General features: G+C 41.1%; 1 protein-coding gene across 1 annotated transcript in view; it reads right to left on the bottom strand.

Annotated features, from left to right (window-relative positions):
* Positions 1–4,944, bottom strand: part of MPPED2 (metallophosphoesterase domain containing 2) — a 131,570-nt gene extending 126,626 nt beyond the window's left edge. Inside the window, exon 1 of the mRNA XM_024194937.2 lies at positions 4,704–4,944. The gene's annotated coding sequence lies outside the window, so the exon portion shown is untranslated. The remainder of the gene's footprint in view (positions 1–4,703) is intronic.
* Between the last annotated feature and the right edge of the window lie 1,329 nt (positions 4,945–6,273).

Genomic DNA, 6,273 nt, shown 5'->3' with positions numbered 1-6,273 from the left:
AGAGCCATCATAAAGAATATTAGCATTCAGAGTGGAGAAGCCCAGCCCGGTGGTCTAGCAGTGTGAGCACAGGCCTAAGAGCCAGGAACTCCCAACTTCTAATCTTAGTTCTGACTCCTTCATAAAATCATTTCTCCCCCACCCTCCCATCTGTAAAATGAGGGTATCAAGACGACCCTACTTTACAAGGGTATTGTGAAAATTGATCAGTTAATGTCTGTAAAGCACTTTCAATCTCTGTATAAGTGTACTATTTATGGGCCAGATCTGGAGGATCTGGCCTTAAATTACTAGATGCAAGGTGCAGGTTCTTGTATTTATGTGTAAGTTACAAGAGTAAATCTCCATGTGCTGAGATGAGAACGTATGAAATAGAAGGGAGGAGACTGATCTGAACCTCGGGCATCAAACTATGCAATATTTTTCCTACAGTGATACTCTTGGACTACTCTTAGCTCCCAAACAGAAGTATGTTTACCACATGCAACATTAAAATTTTGAAATCTTTTCTTTGTAATAAAAATTATTTAGATTAAAAGACTAGTTTCCAGTTTGGCATAAAATATTGAAAAAATGCCCAGCAAATGGCAGATGGCCTGCCATAGGCCATTTATTTTATTATTTTACAACCTCAGGCCTACCTCCGCTTCCATATGTTAGTTGGGCAAAGAAATGCCACAATCTTCATTCCAGGAATAGATTCTCTCATCCATTTCCAATCAGTAAAAAGCAGACAAAATTAAACTAAACCTTAAAATTCTCACCACGAGAGAGAGCTACTTGTGATTTTGTATGTTTCAGTGAAATCACTGTTTGGTCTTTATACTAATTTGCCCTCATAAGAATAGTACTAAGGGTCTGAGGGATAAAAATCAACAAGGTAAGATTTACTAAATCAAATCTTTGCCCTGTTAAGTGTGATGTAAGATACATGTAATAACTGCTCACGAATCATAATGTGGTAGTTTCCATACCAAATTTGCAGCTGTTTCCTTAATTTCCCTCACAATTATATTATACTGTTATTTTGCATAACAGTAAAACACAACACCTGCTTCAAATTGCAGTCCTGTTCTGAGTACTGTAATTCTTTTGAGATACAAACTATTAAGAGTGTGCAGCGTAAAAACTGCATAATTGCACTGCACTCAAAAGTAAATACAAATGAAAACATCTTCCTGCTAGAGAAATGACTGTCATTAAAAAGAATGTTAGCCATCAAGACTTGAAGGGGGGAAAAAAACACATTTTTATACAAGAACTTTAGGGTTTACATAAATTAGGGAATAGTGTGGAAATTACATGCCCAATCTTATTTTTTTGCAATCAAAATCTACTGTGCAAAACAGAGAAATTAAAAGCAACCACAACCAAATTTTTGCTCAGACTTTTAGGAAGGCTATGTACTTCTATTAATAGTATAAGCAAAAGTCAGAACATTACATTTCCTATTACAAGTAACTCAGAAAAAAATTAATTTGCTCATTAGAGTGAATTATACACAAAGATAATATTAAACATCATTTTACAGTGTTCATAAAACTATTACAAAAATATAAATTTCAGCTAACTAACATAAAACAGAAGTACTAACAGGATATTCGATAGTCATAGAAAATACTTTTAAGTTGTTTCATTGTAATATTTAAAGTAAAAACTTCCCATAATATTTAATCCTAAATATATACCTTTATGCTTAAATAAGACTAAGTTAAACAAAGCAACAAATTAAACTGAAAGGTAACAACAAACATCCGACGTGGAAAAAAGTCAAATATATGACGGGGAGGCTGATTTTAATTTAATTTTCCTAATTTCTCTTGAATGTTTTATATAGCAATACAGCTCACCTATCAGAGGTGTCGGATTATTATCTTCTTTAATGTGGAGTTCTTTGAAGACAATGTCAAACAGAAGCAGAGTATTTCAGAACTTTCATAAACAAATTTGTATTAGGCCCAAGGAAAAAAAGGCTTATTTTTCAGCACTATAGTTCTTCTCACCCCCCTGACAGTAAGCACTCACTGAGATGATGAGCACAAAAGAATAGTTGCATGTTTTTTCATAGCTGTCAAGTGCAACCTAGTATGCAATATTTGCCACTTTTTACCTGATAATTTTTAAGCAAGAAATCTAACTATAACAAGGATATGCAATCCACTTCATTATATCATGTTTTACTAATGATATGCCAGAGGTTATTCTGGGAATGACAATAGCCATCTTTCAGTGTGTATTTATGATTTAGAATGTTACAAAGAGATACCTTAGTGCATGGGTCTGTTTGTTCAGTTTTACATCTATAAAATGTACAAGGCTGGCACTTTTAAAAACAAAAGGCAGACAATTTTATACTACAGCCGACTTTTCTAAGGAGTATTCATACTGAGCAGCTTTTACAATTTTATTTTAATTTTAACTGTAATTAAAACATTATACATAATAGCTCTTTGGACTTATATAGCACTACATTAAAAAAAAATCCCCCTCAGATTTAAGCACTTGTGTGTCCTCAGTTTGAACAATCAGTGCTTTTTCTCTTCTGACTGGTATTTAGTGGGAGAAAATGTCGAAGTCTGTCAAAACTGAAGAGGGAAAAAAGGGGTTAAATTAGCTGTTAACATTTTCTTTTCAAGTAGGCTTCCAATATCTGTTATATCAACGTTGATAGAGCAACAACATATTAAAAAAATATTAACACAAGCCCACCACAATAAATAAGATAGTTATTTGGTCTCTTATAGGTTATTGCAGGATGTGCTAGTGATTATTTAACAATTTGCCCGAAATCCCTACAATGCTGTACAGTACTATACTTTTCATGCAACTCCAACTTCATCCTATTCATCAAGAGTGGCACCGCATATGCTAAGTGTAGACGTGTGTTTTAAAATTTCATTCTAGACAACACATTACCCACTCTGCACACACTTCTAGATAAGCGCTCGCAGACTTCAAGAGAGAGCGGGAGGCATGAAAAGTTAAATCAAACTAGTGATACCCACAGAAAGCTTATCCAAAAAACTATGCACATACACCGTGAGTCGCATAGAGAAACAAACGCAACGCTGTACATTCATAAATACCACCTCCCTCCCCCCCACCCCACACACCGACTTCCTCTCCCTTCATGTGTCTGTGGAATAAAACCTCGTGGCAAGCCGATCCCTCAGTATAAACGATCCAGTTGCCAAAATGGTTAGCTCTGTAGCACTCAGTACTAGGCGGAAAAGGTAGAAGTGGTACCAGTCTGCACACGCTACCTCCTCTATCAGTCAGTCCATGCCCGGCTGCCGCCTCGTACTCTCTGGGCACCCTCTGTGCTGGCTGTTGTGAGTGCGCTGGGTGCTTGGCTCACTCCCCTTCACCCCCTTTTTTCCCAGGCTCGGATCGATTGATCGCAATCAGTGGCCAATGGCTCTGACACCGCACCATCCTGCCTTTTGTACAACATCCCGCTTTTCCCAACGTCATTCATCCCATCCGATCTCCCCTTCCACTAGGCGAGCTGGCATTATAGCCCAGATCAAACACACACACACACACACACACACACACACAGCCAGAGCCCCCGGGAAGCACAAACCCGCCCTGCAAGCTCCTGATTTTGCAATTGCTCTTGTGTTTATTATTTCTTCGGGGGGTGGGGGCATTTCTGCATTTTTTTAAATACATAAAGTTTCCATCCTCCTTTTCCCTCCCTGCTCTCTGAAATTAATGCTCGTTATTTTTCCACGCCCACATTTGCACTAAAACTGATTTTGGGGGGGGGGGAAACGAGCGACATAGTCAACTAACAAGAGAATAAATGCTTTTTATTGCAGCTGTGTCATTTCCACAATTCCCCCCCCCCCTCGAAAAAATATCCCTCCTCTCTAAAGGTTTCCAAGTGCCCTAGGCCTCTGGGATCAGGATTTCAAAGCATGTTTTAAAATGTGGTTCTCTCGCATATAAATAAGACACAGAAACTCCAGCTCTGAATATAAAAGAACCCGGTATGCAATCGGTACTTTTCTTGGAGTCTCGCTTCCCTCCGCCCCTCCGGTTGCCTGCTTTGGGGCGGGGGGGGGGAGAGGTGAAAAAGCCCCCTTCAAATGCACAAAAAATCGGAGCAAACGCCACATTTCAGTTTGAATGTAACTGTACTTTGCATTTCGCCCGCTTGATCTGCCGTTTCCTTGGTCTCTCCAGCAAGCAAAATGCTCCCTGGCCTACCCTCCCCCGGTCGTGCTCTAACATTATAACCCCGATCACCCGAGACTTTCTAGTAAACAGCCAGGAAAATTCATCCCATTTCCCTCTCTCTCTCTGCTGCCAAATCACTTCCACCACTACCTCCCCCCCCCCCCCCCCAGACAAGAAATAACGCAGTGGGGGATAGAGGGGGGGCTTGCATGGGGTGGAGGGAGGGAGACAAGACACACAGCTCAACAAAATAATGAGCTTTTCACTGTGCAAAAAATAACCCCCAAACAAATGAAAACCAAACCATCCAGCTAAATGATCATTCTGGTGAACGGAAAATAAGCAACCAGTTTTATTCTTATTATTGTTTAAAGCAGCCTGGCTCAGGCGCTGCTGCGCTAGCCCCTGTCTGATCCCCTTCTACTTGTACATGACAAGGCACCTCTAACCCGAGGCTTTGTGTTTTGTTATTTTTCCATTTGATTTCTCTCCCCTTCTCTCTAATCGGGGTTGATTACCTTTCTTTTTCTGGCTGCTGCTGTGTGTCCTAGGGATGCCTTCAGTGCTGGGAGAGGAACCGATCCATGGGGGATTTGAGAGAGCTGGTTAAGAGAAAGGCTGGAAGGTGGAGGTTGGTGTAGGCAGGGCAAAACCTTCGACCCTGAGGGTCCCCCGGCTGGCTGGAGAGTGGAAATGAGAGAGACAGAGAGAAAGAATGAGAGCAGAGCCTCGATCTGGGAGAGAGAGCAAGCGAGAGAGACAGAGGGGAGAGCGAGCGAGAGCAAAGAAGGGAGAGAGCAGAGCCGTGCAGTGAGAAGGGACTGCCACTGGGGTCAGGGAGCAGAGCACCAGGAAACAGGGCGGCCAAGGAGCTCTGCACATACACACACAGCCAGCCAGCTCCTCCTGCTGCCTCTGACTTCACTCCCCAAGCAAGGGGGGCAGAGCTCTTCTGCCAGACTGCTGCAATTCCCCCTCCCAGGGAGCCTGGAAGAGAAAGAAAGGAGAAGCGCTGTGTTAGTTGGGTCAAAGGAGAAGGACAGACTGAGCATCGCGTTTGAAATAAATAATAATAAAAGGCAGGAAATTCAGGAGACTTTTCGGATAAGGGAGCACACAAACAAACCTGCATTGTAACACCTCCCCAGTCCTGAAGGGGGAAAAGCCCTCAGCTAGGGCTAGGTGAGAACAAAGTAGGCATACTTTATCATAAAAGAAAGAAAACAACAAAAAACCCGTCTCCCCCACTTCTGCTTTCCCTTGTGAAAAGCACATTTTCTGTAATGCAGGAGGTACAAATACAATAGCTGGTTGAAATGTGTTAATTGTTCTATAGCAAGAATTAACCTCAGTGCCCAGAAGAAAGCCTAATAAACATGGTTTTTTTAGTAGTTTGTTGGGATTTTTCTTTCCCCCTCGCTTTCCTCCTAAGAAGCCTATAGTAATTGTGTCAACAGTCACATCAGAAGCAAAGTAAACACTGGAACTGTTTGTTCTTTTTCTCTGAAGACAACAAATGGAAGAAAAGACTTCTAAAATCATACAAGTAGGGGCAAAGGGGGGAGAGAAATGTCAAAGAAAACCCAGAAAATCAGGCTGATAAAACTATTTCTATCTGACCTTGAAGAATGATGCCCAATAGGGTCCTATGCATTTAAAAGTACTGCTGACTTTGGCCAGCCTTAGGATATGCATGGCAACCAGACCTAAATTTCTTGTTGAAGACAGCCTCACAGATCTAGACTATCATCAGGTAGAAATCCAGTATGAGAGCAAAGGCAGCAGCATACATATGCAACAAATTAACAGTTATCCCACTAAGCAGCCTAAAACATATTAAGTCACAGGAGTTTTTTCAAGCCTGGTCATAAGGCTCTTCTGGGCTTATTTAGGGTGAGCATTGTAAGGCCCCAAAGAGATTTCATTTGTTTTGGCTAAAATGGTCCTCAAACAAGTGAGTCTTCCTTCTCACCAAATAAAGGCATTTAAAGTACTGAACTTCAGAGAAACATATGGAAACACTGGAAAAATATTGCCCTGAGGTATCTGGATAGGGCACAGGACTGAGAATCAGAAGAGACAGGTGCT

The sequence above is a fragment of the Terrapene carolina genome, unplaced genomic scaffold, assembly GCF_002925995.2.
Source record: "Terrapene carolina triunguis isolate 2854851 unplaced genomic scaffold, T_m_triunguis-2.0 Scaffold96, whole genome shotgun sequence".
In the NCBI taxonomy this organism is placed as follows: Eukaryota; Metazoa; Chordata; order Testudines; family Emydidae; genus Terrapene; species Terrapene triunguis.
This window is presented reverse-complemented; position numbering and strand designations above follow the sequence as displayed.